A 23,220-nucleotide genomic window follows, 5' to 3' on the forward strand; every position below is an offset into this window, starting at 1 on the left:
ATTATTATTCCCCAGGAGGTGGTCTGAGGGACCCTGGCAGGCACGGTCCTGTGCACAGTCAAGCCTCTTGCCTGTGAGAGAGATATTTTCCCCTGCTGTCCTACAAATGGAGAAACTGAGGCCCTTCTGAGGGCACACTAGAGGTCGGCTAGGGGACTCGGGGCTTTCCTGCAGTCCTGAACTCAGAGCTCATTGTCCTCTCTGCTTTCTCTTGCAGGACTCAGACAGCATTGAACCCACTTGGCATCTCCTTCGCCACAGCCTCCCTTCCCCAACATCACAAAGAACCTTGAGTTGTGATCGACTGGCAGGAGCCCCAGCAGGTGAGTGGATGGGCCAGCTATATTGGTACTGGGAATCTGTCACTGAGGGGTGGGCAGGTATCTGTAGCCACCTGAAATAGGGGATATGGCTTGAGGAACTGGGTGGGGAAATGACTCATTTCCCAATTTCTGTTTTGTTCCTGAGCTCTGAAGCTGGAGAGGAGAGGGCATGGGCCTAGCCTCGTTGTTGGGAGTGTGGTTTAGTCTACCGTCAGTACCCTGTGTAGGCTTGGCAGGTCTCTCCGTCCTGCTAAGGGATTTTGCCTTCTAGTTTAGTTCACAGAGATGGTAACTGTAGTCATAGCAATAATAACATTCTCTGCTCCTGTGGGTACCTGACTGTACACTGGTACCATTTTCCTTCCATAACTGACCTTGAGGAGTGGCTGTCACCATTACCAATGTACAGATGAGGAGACTGAGCCTCGGTTGGTACCTTGTCTGAGGCCACATGCTGTTCAAAACCTGGGTTCAAGGTCAGATCCGTGTACCCCTGAGCCCTCTCCATCCTGGAGCTCCTTTTTGAGGGTGGGGCTGAGTCTCCTCAGTGGTGATAACTCAGTGCAAAAGGAGAAGTCTTCTACAAAGTGACCAGAGCTCTGCTGGTTGCTACGATCTAGCTTTCTTTGATCTGGCTCCCTTTGGAAGCTGGCCGTTTCACATTGAGTGGGGTCACTGAGGCCTCGAGAGGGTGGACTACAGAGGCAGGACGTGACAGGATCAGAATTGATATTGATTAACCACGCTGCACCCTAGCTCTCCTTTCTGCTGGGATTCCCTCCCAGGCCTGAGAGTAGCATCTATATTATGGTAGAAAGTCCAAAAATGAACCCTGAGGAGAGGCTCTGGAGTTGGCCTGGAAAAGGAGAGAGCATTACTGTGCTGATGAGGGAAACATGGAAGACCAAACGGAAGACACAGCTCCTATAGAGAGTCCCAGGCAAGCAAGCATTAACTTGCAGCCATTCTGCCTGCATCCAAGTACCCGTGAGAATCTGTCGGAAGCAGGACCAGCTGTATCATTTACAGGCCCCAATGGAAAATAAAAACCAAAGTCAGCTATGCACAAAGTATCAACGATGGCACAATGGGGTCCTTTAAAGCTTGAGGACCAGTGTGTCAAAGGGTGGCCCGTGACGCCAGATCTCCATCCAAGTGGCAGCCATCAAGTGAGTGCTCTACCACTTACAGCCATCCACAGCCCGCTGACCCTGCCTGAGGTCCCACCACTTAGAAGGCATACACAGCCCACTGAACCTGCACAAGGCCCCTTGGCCTCTGAGCCTCATCCGCTATATGAGCCACAATGCCCCTTCCCACAGCAGGAGACTCTGTGATGCCAGGGTCCATCTTTTCCCAAGCAACTGGGGACAGGCTACATTAGGGTGTGTGGGAGCTCTCTTGGGAGCTGTTCTAGCCTGTCCTACAATCCCTGTGCCATAGTCCCAACCCTGCTAAAATGGCCAGCCTGGGTTTTGGTATTTCTCAAGTCCACCAGACCAGGCAGCATATATGACAAGGGACAGAGAGAAGGGGAGATTCGGCAGCCGAGGAGCTCCGGCAAAGTCCAGAGACTTCTGTTTGCAAAGCCTCCTGTCTGGGCCTTCCAACCCCACCCCCACCTGTTTCTGTCCATTCGGTCTTGTGGGTTGGATGCCTGGAGCCTTCCGTTTCCTGGTGCTTCAACCAGGGGCTGTTTCTTGTGGTTTTTCTGCAGTGGGCAAAGTGCTTGCATAACTCATTAGATTTCATAAAGGGCGTTATTCCTATTGGCTAGATGCAAAAACCGAAGGCTATGAGAGGCCTGAACCCTCTCCAAGCTTCTGGGTTGTGGTGAGATCCACCCAGGCCATGAGGTGGGTGATAGCCATAGAGGACCATACCTGGGCTTTGCCATGGAGTCAGGCTCTTTCCTCTTTGTAAAATTCAATTCCAACCGCTTGTGCTGGAGAGGTTCCAGATTCTAGGCTGATGAAGATGACCTGGCGAGTCCCACCAGAGTAAGGCAGCCCTGGGTCCTGCTCCTTCAGAGGGCATACAGTGAGTCCACACAGAACTTGGGCAGAGGGGAGAAGACTTGGGTTGCTTCTGACCAACACAGCTGGAAAGGCCAGATGCAGAGGAGAGGGTGTCCTGTCAGGTTGTGACAGTCTGCCCCTTCGGTGGCTGGAATGTACCGGAGGAAGGGCACACTGGATGGTTGCACTGAACATTACGGGGTTAAGAATGTGAGCTCAGGGCCTGACTCTGGGGTTTCGGCAACCCTATTTCTCTATTTTCTTTATTGCCCCATTCTAGTGGCGATGACGCCTCTTTGAGCCCCACCTCATCATCTGCAGGTGAGGAAGAGAGTCTGCTTTGGGAGGGGTCAAATAGTCACTCTGCCTACACAGCAGGGCCTGTGGACAGGCGGTGGGTAGCAGTCAGGGTGTATGACGTGGTTGAGCCCAGCAGTGAGAATACACGGACGCTGTTCCTAGAGAGAGGCTTGCTGTGGAACCACTGAGAAGACATAGTGGGAAAGGGTGGGAGAGATCTGGGCTCCTGAGGAGGTGACTCCATGCATGTGCCTTAGGCAGCCACATGACAAGAGTCACCCACTCCTGCCTCACCAGTCTCCAGGCTCCAGGAAGTGATGTAATCATCTGTAATCTCTGCACTTCTAGGGTTAAGCACAGTGTGGGCTGCCTGAAAAGACGTTGGGTGCCAAGGTCAGCACGCAGAAGGCTGGCTGGGCCCAGCCTGAGGTCAGGCAGAACTGAAGTTCCAGGGCCGCCTGTGGCATGCCTGTCAGTCTTCAGTCCAGCTGAGAATGCATGCCCCAGGCCCTGCCTGGAATCCGTGGCCTCCAAGCCACCCCACCACCAGCAACCTCTGCAGCCTGCCCTGCCCCACCCCCCACCTCCTGCTACTCCAACCTGGAGCTGGAGATAGTCTACAGCCTGCTGCTCATTCCTGCCCGGGTGGGTCAGCAGGGTAGGTCTGCCTTTCCATCAGATCTGCTGTGTGACCTCGGAGAAGTCCCTGCCCTTCTCTGATGCCATTCCTCACCCTATATAACCAGAACGTGAACCTAAAGGCATCAACAATCTAGTGAAAGTTGAATTTGTCCTATTGTACAGATGAGGAAACTCACAACACAGAGAGGCTAGGAAACCTTCCCGGAGTCACACAGCCATGGGTGGAGCTGGGATCAAGCCCATTTTTTTTCTGAACAGCATATGTTCTCCCTGCTGTCAGACTGGCTCTCACAGACACTGGAACCACGCTGGGCCCTCATGCTAAATTCAAATGGTGGCTAGACAGCTGGGTGAGCATAAGTTCAAAGCAGCGCTCACACAACTGCGGTAGACAGGCACAGAAGTGACCAGTCAGTGAGGGTGAAGACCAAGGAGGTAGCCAAGAAGTCTGCTTGGAGGAAGAGAAGCACTATGGCGTTCCTCACAGGTCTCCTGGGGTGTCTGTGTATCCTGGCAGCCAGGATACACATAGCCAGGAAGATCTATTCAGCCACAGCTGGAAGCAGGTGTTTCTGATGCCCCAGAGGTTCACACCCAGATTGGCCTGGCTCCTTCTGTAAAGGGAGCAAGGGCAGCTCTCTAGGGACTTAGGGTTCAGCCTCAGCCTCCACACTGGAGGTAGAGCCAGAGCCTTAGTTCCCAGGCTGGGGGAAGAGGGATAGTGATGGATGGCTTAGTCCTGTACCTGGACCTTTGGGCCCCAGCAGGTCCTGAAGCGCCCAGTACTTCTTTCTGGGAGGGAAAGGCCTACCTGCCCAAAGGCAGGACGAGGACAGTTCAAGGGGGTGCCAACCACCACCCTTCTGTCACCCTCTGCACATATGTCGGTCCTTCACTCTTCGAGGGTCTGAACTCAGCTCATGAGTTTGGGGTGCATGTTCCTGGGTGGGGGGCAAGTTGGGATTACAGAAGACCAGAAACCAGGTGGGGAATACACAGCTACAGCTACATTATGGCAGACACAAGAGGCTATGACTTGTAACTCCTTCTGAAGGTGGGCTAGGCTAGGTTTCTCTCTGGCTCAACCAATGATCTATTTATATCAGGACTGCGGGCCCCTAAAGCGCTCTGTGAATTTAATACAAACAGCTCTTCCTCCCCCTGAGGTTTGCTCATCCATCAGGTCTTGCCCAGAGTTCACCGTGCTCTTGTTTGTGAGGCGCATGCCCAGGCCACACTCAGAGTAAACGACAGATCTACCTGTGTCTCTGTCTCTGGGGCCAAAGCCCTCACAGACCTCATAGCAAAGGAGAAGACCCTGAACTGGCCACTGTCTTGAGCCATCAAAATGTCACATTCTCTCCCAGGGAGGGAATGTGCTTCAGAAGTCACCTGGCCAACGTCCCCGTGGCATAAGGAGACCTGAGGCCCAGAGACACACCCAGCCTTACACCCACAGACACTGCCCTCCTAAGCTACTCTGGCTGTCTGGGAGATGGTGGCGCTGACAGAGGGGACCAGCAGTAGTGACCCAAGAGCACTGTGTTTACTGAAAGCCAAGTCACCTGAGATGCTGTTGCTGCAGGGAGCAGAAGCAGGGAAGTTCAGTTGTCTGTGGAGACTCACCTAGAAGGGGCTGAGGAGCCCAGCTCCGAGAACACTGATCACTACCTTCTGGGACATCCCCTCCACCCTGACACTTGGTGTCAAGATGCTATGGAGGAGGACAGAAAGTGGAATGGAGATCAGAGTCCACCCATAGTCCTTGTCAGCTCCCTTTACAGAAGGATGCTGAGTGCCCATCTGCTCTGCGATCTGGGAGGCAGGGATGGTACTCCTGTGACCTGGGGTAAGGACCTGCAGCTGGACCTGAAGAATGAACCTGAACTGGACTGCCTGCATCCAAGCCTCAGAAAAGGCTGGCCAGAGAGGCTGCCCCAAGGACCGTGTAGAGGCGTGAGGGGGTGAAAAGGGGCTGACGTAAAGGAAAGGGGTGGGTAGCTGGCTTTGCAAGTGCAGGTGCCAGAAGAATAGAGTTTGTACTAACTCCCTAAATGTTCCGCTCTGCGCCTCAGTTTCCCTCGGATCTCCTCTAGGCTCCAGGCACCGACCTCTAGGCTTTGGTAGGAACATCTGCCTTTGGTCAGCACAAGCTGCGCTTGGGTTTTTGCTGAGGGAGAGACAGAAATGTCTCATCCTTGGGGAAGGAAGCTCCAGATGGGCTCAGAGCTTTTCCCTGGCTGATGAAGGCCAGTTAAAGACCCCAAGAGTTAGCCGGGTGGTAGTGGTGCACGCCTTTAATCCCAGAACTTGGGAGGCAGAGGCAGGCAGATGTCTGAGTCTTCAAGGTCAGCCTGGTCTACAAAGTGAGTTCCAGGACAGCCAGGGCTACACAGAGAAACCCTGTCTCGAAAAACAAACAAACAAACAAACAAACAAGACCCCAAGAGTTTCCTAGCCTAAACCATCCAGGGGGCAGAGACTGGCCTTATTGTAGGCCCACTATCTGTAGGATAAGGATCTGAAGCCCACTATCTGTAGGATAAGGACCTTGTTCCCAGAGTGGGTTTGGGAGAATGGTCTGATTTGGGCATCCCATCTTTCCTATAACCAACTGCCTCTGGGGAGAAGCTGGCATCAGGGAGAGGGTGATCTTCCCAAGGCTGTGGCAGGTGGCCCAGGCTCTGATGCAAGTGTAGTACATCGGGAGACTTTCACGGCTGACACCAGTCTTCAATCAGTGCAAGTTCCAGGCCCTGTGGGCTCCTCCCTGATCACCCCACATTGTGTGTCTGTCGTGTCTGACTCAACCATGGTCTTGTTCTCATCTCATTCCTGTCGTCGGTAGCTCCAGCCCCAGGCCCCTTGGACTCCGATTCCTGGGATCCTATGAATCTCCTGCACCCTCGCAGAGTGCACAGCTGCCTACAGCAAATGGTGACACGGGTAGCTGAACCCAAAGCCTCTCCATGACCCTTGACTCATGTCATTCTCAGAATACCAACTTGATGTCAGCCTGATTCCAATGGGGGAAAAGCTGGAGTCAGAGAAGGCAGGAGGACATTTGGTGAAGGTCACACAGCCCATCCAAAATCACGCTGAGGACCGTGGGTCCTGGTCATGCTCTTCTGAGGACCAAGCAAATGTTGCCTGTATATTAAGGGAGCCACTGGCTAGTGCTGCTGGAGGGCCAGAGGAGACAAGGCCCTGCACTCCTCCCTCCTGGACTTTATCTGCTCTAATTGGCCACAAGCTCTGGTGCAGCTGACATTTACCTGGTAGGGAGAAGGGCCTCTCTCCCTCCTGCATAAAGATGCTAAAAATAGCTAGGGCCAGCTTCCCACAGCCCCTGCCCAGCCTATGCTTGCTCCCCGCCTCAATGACCTTTATCCTGGGGTGGCACTAGGCTCCGCCCTGCACTCTGAGCAGGAGTCTCTGTCAGGTCTCCATGTCCTCCAGCTGTCTGCAGTGTCCCTGCTGGTATCCCAGATCCATCTCCTTGCTTCCCCGTGGACATTCCCAGTCTAGAGCGGTCACCCCATCTCTGGACTTCAGCAGGGGCATACTCTCTTCCCCATTGATGGGGAACTCAGTTTTCATCCTGCTCTATGCTGGACCCAGATGCAGTGAGGCGTTTATCCCTGTTTGTCCATCGTTACCCCTCCAGCAAGGAAGAGGAGGCAGGCTTTGGCATGGATGTTGGGGAGCCTGCCGGGCATCCCGACCTCTGAAGGTGGACAGCACCACGTGACCATAGAGTACGGGAAGGCTATACTGAGGCAATGTACAGAAAGGCTTGGTCAAGAACTGACCACCTCCCAGGTTGTTCTCATACAGCTCTACTGGGAACCTAATAAATGAGAATGAGATTCTGGAACAAGAGAGGAACGTTCCAGAACAGGCTAAGGATTGGCAACTTCATGTCCTTCCGGTCAGGGCCTCTTGCCCATTCCCTGGGCGCTCCTGGATGGCCTGCCATGCCTGCCATGCCTGCCTAGCCAGTGTTTGTCTGGTTCGTGTCCTGGGTCAGCATGACCAGAAGTGTGTAGACACTGGCCTTCATCCAGTGGCTGGCTGGCTTTGGACTCAGCCCAGTGGAAACAGAAGTGGTTTTCCAGGTTTGAACGCACGCCTTGTGCACGGACTACCCCAGCGTGCCTCGGTTTCCTCAGCCGAAACGATCTGATAATGGCGTAACGTACACGAAGTAGTCCGAGGACTTGGTCATCGGCGCCTGCGTACACAGAAGAGTGCGCATGCGCGCGCATCCAGTTAACATGCAGGACGCATCGGCTGCACCTCCTGCAATGAGGCTAGTTGCTCAGTTGGTGATAATGACAGTGGCCACCTGCCATGATGAGTGACTGGTGTCAGCTGCTGAGCACAGCACATGGGATGCCGAATTCAGTCCCTAAACCTCCCTACACAAGGTCCTTTTTGTACACTGCATTCCAGATGAGGAGATGGAGGCACAGAGAGGCCACCCACAGTTGGAAAGGGGTGACACTGGAAGTCAGAATCAAGAGTCAGCCCAGATTCTTGAGTGGCCAAACAGCTGGGCATGCCTCATCCTGCCCCAGGGTTAGCACACAAGTTCCACATCCTGGGGATTCCACTCTCTTTTGGGTGACAAAGGGTGGCATGTGCTCAAGGTCACATGGAAAGGTCACCTTCCTTCTACCTTGTTTGAGACAGGCTTTTTTGCTGTTTGCCCTTGTGGACATGGACTCTAGACTGGCTGGCCTGTGAGTTCCTGGGGGTTCTCCCTTTCCCTCCCATCTCTATGTCCCATCATTGGGATTACAGATAACGCACCACTGCCTCTTGCTTTGCAGCAGTTCCGAACTGCTCTGCAAGGGACTCAGGTTCTCACACTCTCACGGTGGAGCGCTTTACCTATCGAGTCATCTGTCTCTCTAGCCCTGAGACTTAGAAGGAAAGGCAGAAGGAGTTCAGCCCTCCCCCCCCCCCAGCCCCCAGCAGGGCCTTCCGGGTACAGCAATGGAGTACACCATTGACAAGAAGTACCAGCAGAGGGACAGAGTGGAGCCGGCAACAGCTGCTGGCCTGCATTACCGGGTGCCCAGGCCAGGACTTCTGGGGTGAGGAGCCAGTACTCTCTGAGGTCCTGGGTCAGTTGTTAACCAGTATAGACTGCAGTGCACACTGAGGTCTCTTATGGAAGAAGACTGGGATACCCTTTAATGATGTCTGGATCTGTGTCCCTCTCCCTATCTTGCTCCTGCCAGCAGCCAGGCCTTACCGTGTCTCTGACTCTATATCATGGCCTCCCATCCTTCTCTGTCTCCCCAGCTTCCCATCGCAGCCAGAGAAAAGTCCAGATTATCAGAGGGCGTCAAGGCCACCTTCCTGCCCTGGCTCGGTGAGGTCAGAGAGCCGTTTGGGCCTCTCTTAGCCCACCCGAGCCTCTGGCCTTTGGTGGTATGGGCAGTGAGGAGCTTCTGTGCAGGCCTGGCTTTGTGCCCAGTCCGTGCCCAGCCTCACTGTGGGGGCAGTGCATTCCGGACCAGAACAACAAAGCGTTAACTATTTCCTCACACCCGTCTCAGACACTACTACCTAGAGCTGCTGCCCCCAGCTACCCAGTGTGGCTCGGGCTCAGCTTCCTGAGAGGAGACAAGAGCTGCCTGTCTGCTCACAGGGATGTTAGGTCTCAGAGAGGGGGTGGAGCTGCACAGTGGGGAGTGAGCAGGCTCACGTGGTAACTATGGGCATGTGTTCCCAGCTCTGAAGCTATGTGACTTCAGGCAGCCCAGATAATTTATGACGTATGGGTAACAATAGCACTTTCATCACGGGCACAGGAATTAAATGAAGTGACATGTGATAAGAATGTTTGGGGTCTTGGGACATTGTATGGACGATGGGTGTAGTGCTTATCCATTTTTTTGTCGGGACAGGGAAGCGCTTCATTCTTGAGCTGTCCATTATGTTCCTTTTAAAAGCCTTACTTCGTCTTTGATGTAACTCTAATGCCCACCCCTACCTTTCTGTCCTAGTAGTTCTTCCCAGGGCTCCTGACACCCCCAAGAACCCCACTCAGTGCTTGCTGGTCTATGTTGTCTCTTTGTCACCCCATCTCCACTGAGCACCCTCTGATCCAACCTCAGGGTGTATTCATTTTCTCTCCACAAGTGTCTGGACCCTGGGGGGGTCGGGGCTAATGACAGTGTGTTGGGTGAACCCATGTTCAAGCAAAATCATCTCCAAGAGCAACTGTAGCCAGGCCGGATTCTGGGTCTACTGCTGCTGAGGTCATATCTGGGGCACCTGGAGCCAGGACCAGCACTCACCCTGGCTTCAAGGGGCTCAGCGGGCACCATGGAAGGTGATTTAGATTTGCCACAGGCTCCCCTGGTGTCTGAAGCCTCCCTCTGAGCTACAGGGCTGTGTTTTGTTAGCTGAGGTTCTGCCCCCATCCCCCCTCCAGCCCTCTGTTAAATTGTGTTATTATATTTAAACAAATCAATTCCATTGCAGAGTTTTCCCGTCCTAATGATGAGTTTGCAGTGCAGATACCATTGATTTCTCTCAGTCCTGAAAACCAGCTGATGAATGACACCCAGTGCTTCCTTAGAGAAGCTCCAAGGCTTCTGCACAGCTCCAGCTCAGGGCTTCCCAGAGACACTGCCCCGCCCCGCCCCACCTTCAGCTGCTGCCTGCAGTTGGGGTTGAGGTCAAGGGCCAGAGGACCCCCAAGCCCCTCCCTAGACGGAAGGAATAGCATAGCAGGCCCTGCTCCTGCCCCAGTGACACAAGACTTGTATTGATTTTGGCCCCAGGCAGGACTTACAGAGCAGAGCCGCCTGGGGGTGGGATCTTGATCTACAAATCCAGAGCAGCTTCATAGGAACTGGCATTCCAGTCCTTAGACCTGATGGGGTTGCCCATAAAAATGGCTTGCGATGCTTTTGGGAATGGGGGGGGGGGCGTTGAGGGAGGGCCAAGAGCTGCTCTGCTGGAGAGGTGAAAGGGCTTCCCTTTGGGGAATCCTTCTGAACCCACAGTGGTCAAAGGCACCCTTAAGCTGCCACCCAGGGCTTTGGCTTCTCCCAGGGTAGAGGGGCCTCTTCCCCCCTCCCCCACCACCCATCAGAATGTAGGTACGGTGGACTCTGAGAGCCAGTCTGGTTCCCGGCTGTACTTCTGTGAGTGTCACGATGGCAGGGAGGCTGCCCCACTGCCAACCTTTTCTTTTAGCCACCCTGGGCTTCTGTCTGCTTGAGTCCAGGCCCCTTTGCAGCTCTCAGGCTTAGCCGTCCACGGGCAGCACACTCAGACTAGGCACTGGTCTGGTGGAAGACAAGAGGGAGTGGTAGGGAGTGTGATGAACCTCAAAGGGCCTGCCTGGAGGCCAATTTGCCTGCTCCCCAGCTCATTCTTTTTTTTTAAGAGACCAGAGCTTGTAGCCAGGAGAGGGTAGCTGCTCTTCAGCCTCAGGGTGCTGTAGCTTTGGAGTTGGGGTAGGGGTTGTCCACTGGCTGTCCAGTGCTTCCCAGGCTTCCTGAGACCACCCGTCACTGAGGACCCCAGGCCAGCCCCATCTGCGCCGTTCCCGTTCCCAGCACCCACCCCAGCCACCTCCCTTCTTGAAGATTGACAGCTCCTGTAATCAGGTTAGCCTCCTTCATGCTCTGCTGAGGCAGACCAGCTGCCTCTAATGGCGGGGGTCCACCTGGCCCTCTCTGTGGTGCTGGGGTTGGGGGAGGGGAACTGGGGAAAGACCAGCCAAGGGGGAAGCGGAGCATCTCTCCAAGTGGCCCTCTCTAAGAGGCCTTATTCTGGCATCCTTCTCCCACCTCCACGAACCTGGGCACGCATGAGCGCAGCAACTGCCGCTCTTCGCGCATGTTCGCTATACTCCTCAGAAAACTTCTATGCATCCTTGGAAACCCAATTCCCATCTCTTCCTCTGGACTCCTTCCCTGGCCCCCACCTATACTGGGTGCTCCTCTGGCTGGGAACTTCTCAGTGCCAATGTGTTGAGAGCATTATCCCTAGATCTAGTTCTTCGGGAGGTTCAGAAAGAAAGGAAGAAAAAAAAATTCCCTTTCTCTGTATGGACCTCAGGTAGCAGCTTGAGAAATACCCAGTAAATGTCCAGGGCCAGCCAAGGAAATTAGCAGCCAGAGCAGAGAACGAGTCAGGAGGGTCAGGACAGCTGCTACCCTCCCCTCGTCCACTAGTCTACTTCCTGCTGGGGAGGTCCATTCCGGGCTTCTCTAGACACATGCCAGGCCTGAAATAGACCCATGGGGCCTTCACAGCCCCTCCTCCCTGCTGGGCATCTTGGCTCCTCCCCTCATGGGTCCTGCACAGTGCCAGGACCTTTGCCATCAAGCAAGGCCAGGCCATGCTCTCTGGCCCTGCGTACTTTGGGGTCTGCCGCACCCCAGGAGTACTACTACGGGCGGGCGGCGTGACTGTGCTACTAAATCCGCCAGCTGCCTAGTTACCATTCATCTTGCATTTATTTCTGCTAATTAAAAAGAGAGGAACTCTTAACAACTTTTACGTAAATACTATATTTGTTCGATGTAAAGATGGGGTCCAGATTTGCTGGTGATTAGCTGATTGTCTAATCTTGTGGCTGTCACACATGATGACCTTGTCTCCCCCGCCCCCGCCCAGCCTTAGAACTCAGATGCACTAAAAGTGCCCGGTTGGGTGTTGGGGGAAGGTGGTCAGGGGGCCTGACTGGGGCCCAGGGGGTCACCAGGAATATTTAGTATAAGCAACCATGAGTGCTTAAGCTGCAGTCTGACTGATGGAGCTGGGGGAGTGCCTGGCTCATACCTCTGTACTTATGGGGAGATTGAGACACGCCCCCCCCCAATCTCAGTGAGAGGTGAACTCTACTGCTGTGTGGACTCACCTTCTAGGACTCAGCCAGTGTGCTGTGCACTTCTTGGGAAATGGACTAAGAACTTGGGGCTCAAACCATCTGTCCTCTGGCTAAGACCCTGTGCTCTTCTAGAAATCTATGTCTCCTCTCACTTCCCACCTGTGCTCTGGCTCCTCAGCAGCCCTAGTGCTCATGGACACATCCACCCCACCTGGATGGAGGCTCCTGAACAACAAGCCTGCGCTCCCCCAGGCCCTGCGCACTGATGTGCCGGGAAGCAGGTGTGGGGCTGATTCCACATTTTTTTTTAATATTATGTATTTATTTTCATGTGGATTAGAAAATATGTATAATTAGTATATAAGACCCATGATTTGGCAGTACTTTAGATGAGGCTATATAAAAAAGAAGGTGATGTGATTGGTTTAAAATGATTTAAATAATGATACATAAATAATTTAGGTAGAATGCAGATGGGCTTGCTGTATCTGGTGATAGAGGAGGGGGACACACTGAAAGAGACCGGGTGACAATGACTACCAAGTCAGAGCCAATCCCTGGCATTGGGAATCCGGAGACCTGAGTCCTGACTGCCATTCCCTGATCTATAGATACCTTACCTTATCCTAGGTGCAGTCGGCACTCCCAGATCATTCCAGAATCTCCCTGACTCTCTTGGCCATATGCAGAGTGGGAGTGGGAGGACCTGTGACGTGGCTTCCTGCCCAAGGTCACTTGACACAGGGCACAGACCCATGTCCTGGCCTCTCTGGTGTCATAGGCTGTAGATAGGAGGTCAGTGAGCCCCTGGCTGGCTCCCTACTGTCTATCTGTCTTCCAAGCCAGTCTCAAGACATTAGGGCTGGACAGCTCCAAGCCTCTGGTGGCTTCTAGCCAGGGTTTTCATCTTGCCTGCTGCTTCTGAGACCTTGGTCTCCTCTGTTCCATAGGAGATGGTGGGCCTGAGAGACATTTAAGAGCCTCGTGCAGAGTGCTCCTTGGAAAATGCTCAGAGCAGTCATGGTATACTGTGGGTCGTGGGTAGGTCCCTGGGCCACCCACCTCCTGATATGCTATCTGTGGGAGGCCCCCCCCCCAGTGCTACCAGACACCCTCAGTTCATCAACCCTTGGGTGGTCCTGGAGGCCTTAGGGGAAATGGGAGGCAAAGGAAAAAGAAAGACAGGCTGGAGTGGCCAAAGATACCTGTCACTACCTCCTCCTCCTCCTCCTCCTCCTCCTCCTCCTCCTCTTCCTCCTCCTCCTCTTCTTCTTTCTCCTCCTCTTCCTCTCCCTCCTCTTCCTCTCCCTCCTCTTCTTCCTCCTCCTCTTCTTCCTCCTTCTTCCTCCTCTTCTTCCTCCTCCTCTTCCTTCTCCTCTCCCTCCTCTTCTTCCTCCTCCTCTCCCTCCTCTTCTTCTCCCTCCTTCCTCTTCTTCCTTCCTCCTCTCTCCCTCCTCTTCCTCCCCTTCCCCTTCCTCTTCCTCCTGTTCCTCCCCCATCAGCCACCAGCTAGCCTGTTCCACCATCATTTGACTTCATGACTCTAGGCTTCATGACTTCTAGAACTTCTAGAAGTTCTCCCTGCCCTCCAGAAGACTAGCTGCAGACCTCTCAGGAGCTGACTGCTATTACAGGCTGGCCCCTGTGACCACTCCTCTCCAGCCACCTCTTCTCTCTGATGTGGGATACAACCTGGCAGCATGCTGGGTGACTTTGAGCAGCTCCCTCCTCCACCCCACTACAATCCCTAGGGTGCCAGCCCTGTCCATGTCTATGGTCTCTCCCACTCCAAACCCTGTCTACCTCTCTGCCCTGGCAAGCGGAGGCAGCATCCATTTCTGCCTGTGCAGAAGACCCAGTATGATGAAGCAGAGCAGGGGGCCTGGTCACTCGCTGAGGCAGGCGTTGGTGCCAGGTGGGATGAATCAGTGATGTCATTCATGGATGAATGCATACATGGATGGGTATACTTAGCATCCACTCTTGGTTGCTGCTGCTGCTGCTGCTTTTGGAGTCTCTCCAGCTTCTCAGAGCGGTGGCCGAGAGGACTGGTCACGGCACAGTGCCAGCCTGTCTGGGTTCCTATCCTGGCGGTGACCTTGAGCTGTTTTCTTCGTGTCCCTCTGTTTCCTCATCTTTTAAAATGGGTACAGCATGTACTTCCCAGGATGTCATGAGACTAAATGAGTCAGTTGACATAAAGTACTTAGAATGGTACAGCTAATGGCCCAAAGTTAGTTGGTATTAACAGTTTCGTTGCCACGATGATAATTAGCAAAGATTAGGGAGAAGCTGGCTGGAGTCTTGGAGTTCCTGGGAGCTATGGAGTGTTTCAGGTAGAGAGGTGTCACAAGTTGTAATCAGGAGCTTTTCATTCTAAGCATTTCTGCCAGTCATTTAAAGAAGCCTCGCCAGAAACGGGATTCGGATCCCTGAGGACCCAGGAGTTTGTTCTGATTTTTCTAACTCTAAATAGGCATTTACAATTTTACATATTTTTTTCAAGAGGGCCTCCAAAATGCCATAAACCTCAGCTGTTATAGACCTGAACTACAGTTTGTCACTGTGCCTGTTTCTGTGTCCCCCTTCTCTGGTCCCAGCAGGAGGCACTGTCCTTCTGTCTCAACCATGTTGTGGTGTGCCCCAGGCTGAGCATGGCCTGAAGAATTCCAGGCAGCCCACAGGGGGAGAGGGTCCCCAGAACACCTCCTGCCAGGGATGCGCGGCACACCAGGGCCTGGTGCTAGGCTGAGTTGTTACTGCTTTGCTAAGCTGAGGGCCACTGCAAGCAGGCTGAGACCTCCGTACTCACTCTCTCTCCTCCCCTGTGTAAGTCCTGATGCGGGCGGGCACTGAAAGGCAGTTAGGCTATGGGAAGCAGGTTGCTGAGTGGTTGGGTTGGTTGAGTGGTTGAGTGGTTGGAGTAGCTGGCTGTGTGCCGAGTTTGGTGTCAGGGACCCTGTATCCTGTGTCAGGTCATTGGCCTTGCCTTCAAGGATCTCCCTGGTCACCACAGGATCCTCACCTGAAGGCTAAGGAGAAGATGGTGTCAGCCCCCTTACCAGTAATCTCAGAGTGAGGCATAAAGAGAACCCATAGGTCTCGAGGGCAGGACAGATAGAACTGGCTTCCAGAGGCTAACCCGTTAGCTGGGGAAGACCCCTGGGTAGGCACTATGGACACTTGCTGCCTCTGCTGGCATCAGGGCCTCTAGACCCTGCTCTGAGAGGGCCATTTATAACTCACAGCTGTGCGGTCCTGAGCCCAACTGACTGTGGTAAACCGATCTGGCTTCAGGAAGTCCCAACCCAAGGCCACTCCCAACCCGGCCCCATGCTCTCCTCACCTCCTGACACCCACATCCTGTTCTCAGCAGGAGGGCAGGCAGTGGGGCCCAGCCAGGGTCTCCAGCTGCAAAGCCCCAGGATGGCCCTAGAACTGTGAGGCCCTAGAACCAACATCATCTAGGTCTATCCCAAAGACAAATATATAGGGAGACCAAGGTCAAAAGATGGCTTGGGGGCTGCCCTAGAGTCCACAGGATCAAGGATCAGGAATGCAGTTATAGGATCAGGGGCATGCGTGGAGCTCCTGGTATGATCCAAAGAAGGATTGATGCTTCTAGCCCCTGCCAACCACCACTGAACACCAGAGGAGGCTGATGGAAAAAAAAAGAGGAGGACTTCCTGGGAAAGGACACCATCTTGGATCCCAGGCTTCCGCATTGCCATCTTCATCCAGTCGCCTCATTCTCTGGAGGCTCCTTACCAAGCCCTGAGATTGTGTAGGGCTAGGCATGGGCTGGAGAGAGGCCTACTGCTGCAAGCTTCCAGCACCTGAGACCTAGGCTTTGTCATATGCTCCGGGCAGGCACATACCTCTCTGCCTTGTTTTCTCTGCAAACACTCTTCTGCCCAAACCTCACTGCAGTGAGTTTGTAGAAATTTGGCCCAAGAAACTTGAGACATGGGTGACTAGATTCTAAACTCAGAACCCGAAAGGCATACATTTTCTTTTATTTATTTATGTTGTATATTTATTAAAGAATAAGAGACATGCATTAGTAAGGCCTACCTATCTGTGGCTCTCCTCCGCTACACACCGGGTCTGGAGGAGGGAGACAGGGTTGACCCCTGAGGCTCAGCAGCTAACCAGTCAAGCAGAACTGGTGAGCTCCAGGTTCCGTGAGAGACCAGTGTGGAAAACCGGGTTTAGTGGCAGACACCTTTAATTCCACCACTAATGAGACAGAAGCGGTCAGATCTCCGTGAATTAAAGGCTAGCCTGGTCTTCAGAGTGAGTTCCAGACGAGTCAGAGCTGGTAAGACAGGGTAAGACCGTGTCTCAAAAACCAACCAACAACCAAACACGCACACACACACACACACACACACACACACACACACACACGCACACACACACAGAAGATGGAGAGTGAATACAGAAGACACTCAACACTGACCTTATGTACACACATACGCATACAAAAATTAAATAAGTAAGGCTCCATGGTAAAGAGCATAGAATACTCTTCCCGAGGACCTAGCTTTGCTTCCCAGCACTCACACTGCCTGTAATACTAGGGGGATCCAGTGACTCTGGCCTCCAGCCTCCAAGGGCACCTGGAGGTGTCCTCACGTGCACATACCCACACAGAGGCCACCCACACAGGAGAGCAGCTCCGGCCATGTCCCAGGAGGGCACAGCATGCAGACTCTGAACCTCTACTCCCTTGAGGGGATCCTCAGGGTTGTGCAGTGTCTGACTGGACCAGGAGGTGAGGAGGTGAGGAGGGCTGGGTGTAGTGCAGTGTCTCACTGGGGGTTGGTTCTGTGGCAGGTGCTTTTGACATGGGGGATAAATAATGGGAGTGCAACTAACTGGCTGTCCCGTGACAGTGATTTTTATGCTTTTGAGGAGACATGGGTAGCGAGTGACCATGAGAATACGGTGTGTCAGGTGATGGTAGTATTTTGTTTTTAACACTGTATTCATTTAGTTGTTTGTTTACAATTGAGGACATTTACAGGACTCAGCAAGCATGTGGATTGAACTCAGGTTGTCACTCACCTGCTTGAGGCTGGATTTTAAGATGTAGGCAGGAAAGAGAGGTGTCATGCCATGTGGGGCAGGGGGCTCCGATGGCTCATTAAGGGTGGCCTCTTGTGAATTTGGAGGCTAGGGCAGTGAGAGAGGGAGGAGGGTCTCAATTGGAGACAGGGGATAAAGAGAGGTGGTGGCTTGTTGGCAGGTCCTAGGACTGGGGGTCCTGGGGAAGAGATGGGCTGCTTCCCAGTTTAAATGTTGCTGAAACCCTGCATCAGGCTTGCTGTGGACTCAGATGGAGGACCCTGTGGATCAAGGATGGTCAGGGCAGACTGGTAGATTTGGGACAGAGCCAGAGGAGAAGGGAGGTTGACATTTTCCCAGCCTCTGGACTGCTGGGGAGTTCAGAGTGGCACCCAAGCAGGCGCTTTACTCTGGATGGGTGGAAGCACTGCACCTTTGAGCCTCAGAGGGCAGAGCCAGGAAGCCGCTAGACCTGAGTCTGGAAAGGGGCGGCTGCAGCCGGGGAGACACATTCGGGAATTGTTTATAACTGGTGTTGCAAGCGGTACAGCCAATGAGGTCACCCTGAGAGAGCTTGTGGAGAGTGTGGAGGCCAGGAGTCTGAGTCTGAGTCACAGCCATCTGGCCCTGGGGAGGAGGACAGATGGGGAGGGGACAGAAATGGATGTCATGTCAGGAGAGCAGAGCCAGCTCTAAGTGGTCAGAGGGATGTGAAGGGGAGAGCAGGGAAGGGCACCTGGATGCAGAGGGAAGAGAGGGAGCAAACACAAAGGCTCAGAGGCCTCAACGGGGAAGTGGTGTTCAGGGGCGGCTGTCAGAGAGGAAGAGGAGCCCGGAGACTTCCTTCTGCTCTACAGGTGGAGAGGACCTTAGGGCTCCCATTGGGCTGCCAGGGAGCCTACATCCTGGTCCTCTGTACATCTATCAAGGCCCTACCGGGCCTCTTGCCCTGCCTATTTCTCACTCCCTGAAAAGTCCTGTTGGGCCATTCTGAGCTCCTGCCCATCTAGGGCTCATGAGCTCAAAGTTATGCCCCTCCCCTGTAGCACTTGTCCAAGTCACAGGGCTCAAGGAGGCAGTGCAAGGGAAAGACATACTTACCTATCTTATCCCTGGACAAGAGCTGATCTCTGCTTTAAGAGAGAGCCACTCTTCCGGGCTGCCGAAGGGTTAGAAAACCAGCCCAGAGGTCACGGCTGCCTTGGCAGGGGACCGTGTCCTATCCCGTGATTGTTTTCTTCTCTTACCTGGGCTCTTTCTCAGTATGTCTCCTCTGGGCCAGAGCAAGGCTAGTGAGCTACAAAAAGAGTGCTTGTTGCTGGCGAGGATGGGGGAGGGGGAGGTGTTCCTCTCTTGCTCCCCTGGCAGGACTTTAGAAGCTGCGACTGCCCTGTGTTGGCAGTGTGCTGGACCCAGCACACACTCAGAATCCCTGAGTCATCATCTCCTTCCTCTCTAATGACCCTGCAGGCCCTTCGTGTGCCCCACGGCAGATGGGCAGAGGAGCAACAGTGGGTGCCCATGCCACCCCCTCCCCAGAGCTTTTGGAAGTACGGTTGAGGCTGGGTGGCTGGTGGGGTGTGGCAGGACAATATGGAACCCCTTAGAGAGAAGCCCTGCCCTGTCTGTAGCCCCAGCCTTGGTACAGGCTCCGCAGGACAGAGCTTTGGACAGAAGACACAGGAGACATGGGAGCAAGGCCAGCCCTCAGTTGGAGCAGGCACCACCGGCAGGGCTGGCAGGCTGTTGGCTTCTGACATTTCTCAGTCTGAGGAAGTGTATGGATCGCAGGTGAGGACTCGCTGACCCCATCTCTCTTGGGACAAAGGAGGAGGAGGTGCCCTGTGAATCGCATGAGGATTAGGGAAGCCTTAGCCGAGGCTGCTTTGATGCGATGGGGCTCTCTGTCGCCTCTGTGGCAGGAGACTGTGGGTAATCTAATTAACGTGCCCTGCGGATGCCCAAGTAATCCCAGGCCTTCAGACTCACTTTCTTTAAGCCTCCCTCCACCTGTCTCCAGCTTAATCCTCTCCTGCCTCGGTGATCTCTGGCAGGGCTGGCCTTTAAACAGATTGGTAAGCCAGGGCTGGAGAGGGCAAAGTGTGTAGGATGCTGAGGCTAGTTTGTTGGGGGGTTGGAGGGCTTGAGCCCTAAGCCATCTGAACCCAAGTGAACCCAAAGTCTAGAATAAAACAAGCCCTACCGTCTTCCACATTCTTCTAGAATATCCAGGCATAAACCACCTTTCGACATTCTCATTGTGGAGTTGAGGAAGTGGAGGGAGGGCCAGAGAAAGCAAGACACTTGCCCAGAACCACACAGCAATCCATCAAGTCTAGCCTCAGAATCCCATCTGGTACCCTGCTCCCCAAGGGAAGGCACAGTCCGCTGTGGTCTCTGTCCCCGCACCTGCTGCATCAAACTCTCCAGCAATCCTGCCCTCTTTGAAGACATCTTTCTCTGAACCCCCAAAGCTTTCCAGTGCCCATTGTTTAAATATAGATTACTAATGGAATGCCTTTTCTTCGCCTTCCCAGTGAATAGTTGTGTAAAGTTAATTTGCAGTGTTATGTAAATTCTGTTTAACTTCAATCAAGTTTCTAATTATGTTTTTACCGCAGTAATTCCCATTTGATTTGTCATCTCCTGTTAGGTATTTAACGTTCGGTGGGCAGGCTTGCTTTCTCCATCTTCTAGCACCCACTCCCTGCTGACCTTCCTGCCCCGCCCCCACCCCGCCCCCCTGCCTCCACCCTGTACCACCCCACCTGCTCTCCACCTGTACATCTTCTCCCTCTTCCCCTCTTCAGTCCTGGTTTCCTTTTCTCTCTCTCATTTTTGAGTCATCCCCTTGCCCTTCTTCCTTCCACCTTCCTTCCTTCCTTCCTTCTTGCTCTCTGCATCCATCCCAGATCCTCTACCCACCCAGCTTTGCTCCAACTGAATTGTCCAACTTCTTTCTAATCCAGTGAGTGTTTCTCCTTCAATTCTCTCTGTGTCCCCCACTCCTTCTCTTTGTACCTTTATGTCATTACAAGGCCCGTGTAGGAACTGCTTCCTAGAGTCCCTGACACTGAGGAGAAATGAAGTCCCTGGGCATGGATCCTGAGTGTCGATCCAGAAGCCAGGGTCTGGCCTTGGAAATGAGCTCAGGAACTTAGTAGGTAAGGGACCTCAACCAACACTAGGGTAAGCCATAGGTCCCATGGCTGTGGGGTAGGGCATGGGTTTTGAAAACTGTGGACTCTGACATTGATTGACACACTCATTAGTGTTGTTTCCGTGGCCACACCCCACCCCACCCCTGTCTGTGAAACAGGATGACAGGAATCCTTGTACTCAGTCACTGTGAGGGTAGATGAAGAGCTTCCTGGGGCCAGATGGAGGTGGCTTTTATCTAGGAACCCTCAGGCACACCTCTCACTCTTCTCTAGCTTTTTAGAGTTGCTTTTATAGGCAGCTTCTAGCCTGATGGGGCCTGAGCCAAGGCAGGTAGAAGCTAGCTGCAGGCACTCATGCACCAGCAAGGGCAGTCAGAATGTCTCTGGATACTATATAGAGGGCAGACCCTACACACACACACACACACACACACACACACACACACACACACACACACCAGAGGGCGGGGGGAGAGGGAGAGAATGCTTGAGACTTTGTTCCGTGGAACTTTGACAAGTAAAGCACAAAGCTAGAGCTGTCCCTGCTAGGTGTCAAGCTCTCACACCCCCAAGTCATGCCATGGAGTCCAGCTATGAAACTAACACTCTGTTGCCAAGTCCCCGAGGCCTCCTCTCTGGGCCTTGAGTCCATCCTCAGTCCTGGCTCTGGGATTCTTTGTTATTTGAGAGTTGCTGGAAGCCATAGGGGCTACCTGGCGTGTGTCCGCCCTTGGCGGGCAGAGGGAGGAAGGAAAACAGCAGACAGAGGCCTGGGTGGGCACGTGCCCCTCCCCATCCTGTCCTCTGTGTACCGCACAGTCCCGGCTTCCCACCCAGCATGGCCAGGAAGCAGAAAACAAACGTTTGCACGGAGCAAAGTGAGCAAAGGCCATTGGTCACTCGTCCTTCAGAAACCTGAGCTGGCCCAGCCTGCGCCACCGGGCCTTGTTGCCACCTGGCCCACAGTGTGTGGTTGTGGATGTCTACATGCCTGTGAGACCAAGGGAACCTTGACCATCACGTGGCTGCTTTCCCCCTGTTTATCTAAGTAAGCAGTTCAGACCAGCTGAAGCAAGGAGCCTGCCATGCAGCGAAGGACAGAGGACAGGAGCTGTAGTACGGTGGAGGGCCCTGAGCCAGGGGTTAGAGTTCCTGGGCTGGGACCAGCCCTGTACATAGCCTCTCCAGCAGACTCTCCAGCCTGCTCCTGTACCATCCATCTGACCACAGAAACCCTCCCAGCCCCACCACAGAGAAGCTGGAAGCTCTAGCAAGGCAGAGCTCCAGAAGGCAACATCCTAGCCAGAGATGGGGGTTGGTATATGAAAGCTGCCTCCAACCGTTGTGGCCCAACACATACCCAGAAAGCCATTGAGTGTGTGTCAAGTCCTGGTCTGTGTGGAGGTAAAGACTTGCTCTAGAACCTCCGGGGAACCCCATATGTGACATGTTTCCTTCCTGTTGGAGGATTGAGATCCATCCCCTTCCACGGTAAGGACCCTATGACCTTGTCACGAGTTGCCCTGTCTGACCTCCCATAGCTCAGGATGTTGAAGCCCCAGTCAGAGCTCAGTAAGGCAGGTAAGAGACTTGTATTCCTCGAGGACCAAGGACTGAGCAGGTGTTTCCAGCTGAGGAGGGGCCCTTTCCACGGGCCCCCTTTCCTAGAGCCAGAGCAGCTGCCTGCAGCTGACAGATAGGCAGGCCAAGATGACCTCTGAACATCTGGGGACTTCTATGAACCCTCCAGGCGGGATAAGACAGCCCTGAAATGGGCCTCGCTTGGTTGTTGCCATGTTCGCCAGTCTTTCTAGGAACCGTGCTGTTCTTCCGGGCCCAGGAGGAGCTGTAGTTGCCGTTGAGTAGTGAGGGAGTCCTATTTGGTGAGCCACCTGTGTTCTTGTCTATATCCCCTTCTTGGCTGGCTCTTCCCTCTCTCCTCTCTTTGACAAACATTTCTTGGCATGTGTCCTTGCCAGCCCTGTGTTCCAGGAAAACCAGCCCTAAAGGTATTAATGGTCGAATCAATGGCAGCCTCCCAGATAGGCCAGAGGGGTCAAGAAGGTAAGGTGTGTTAGAAGAAGCAGCTGTGTATAGGAATCGAGATACAGCTACCTGGGCTCTGGGAGGGGAAGGACCCTCAGTACTGGGTGTCAAGATGAGGAGGTACCGAGGGCCACCTCAGAGCATGCAGGGCATCACCAGACTTTGCTTCGATAACCTTTAAGGATACAATATTCAGCATGAAGAAGATACACAGGGAGCCTCTGTGCAGAGAAAATCCAGAGGGGTGTAGCCAGTGGCTGCCATTTTACCAGTCGCATGTGAATATGGGTGCTGAGCTGGGCGGGCACAGAGTCACGAGGCTAGAGCCGACGTTGCCATCTGGGCCTCCAGGTTGGGCTTCCGCTACAGTCATCTGGTAGTTCTAGTGTGCTGGCCACCTGCCAGACTGAAGTCTGACCTCTATCCTCCTCCCCACTTGTCTGAGGCCACGGACCATTGGCCTTCAGCATCTCTGAGCCCCTCCCAGGCTTCCTGCCTCAGAAGTCCCAACTCTCTAATCAGGCCCCTTGTCTACAACTGGCAGCCAGTGTGTGGCTCCTATCAGTTCTGCCAAAGCTTAGCAGATACACATTCCCGCCCGTCAGGATGTCCAGGGCCAGGAGGCTGGCTGGGGCTAATCTTGGTTGGGGGGCACTTGGGCTACCATGTGCAATCAGAAGAACTGGTTTCCAGGGAAACCCTGGTCCCTCCCACTCTCAGTGGACAGAAGAGGGCTGTGGGCTGAGAGCCCAGCTAGGAGGCCTTGCTCACTCTGATGTGTAAGAACTGCCTGG

The 23,220-nt window shown here is 53.8% G+C and overlaps 1 protein-coding gene across 7 annotated transcripts in view; it reads left to right on the forward strand.

The window, feature by feature from the left end:
- Zmiz1 (zinc finger MIZ-type containing 1) overlaps positions 1-23,220 on the forward strand; it is a 206,707-nt gene that overhangs the window by 43,165 nt on the left and 140,322 nt on the right. For all 7 annotated transcript variants that reach the window (XM_029541335.1, XM_021202856.2, XM_021202857.2 and 4 more), the window contains exon 2: positions 218-323. The gene's annotated coding sequence lies outside the window, so the exon portion shown is untranslated. The remainder of the gene's footprint in view (positions 1-217; positions 324-23,220) is intronic.

The sequence above is a fragment of the Mus pahari genome, chromosome 8 (genome assembly GCF_900095145.1).
Source record: "Mus pahari chromosome 8, PAHARI_EIJ_v1.1, whole genome shotgun sequence".
Lineage (NCBI taxonomy): Eukaryota > Metazoa > Chordata > Mammalia > Rodentia > Muridae > Mus > Mus pahari.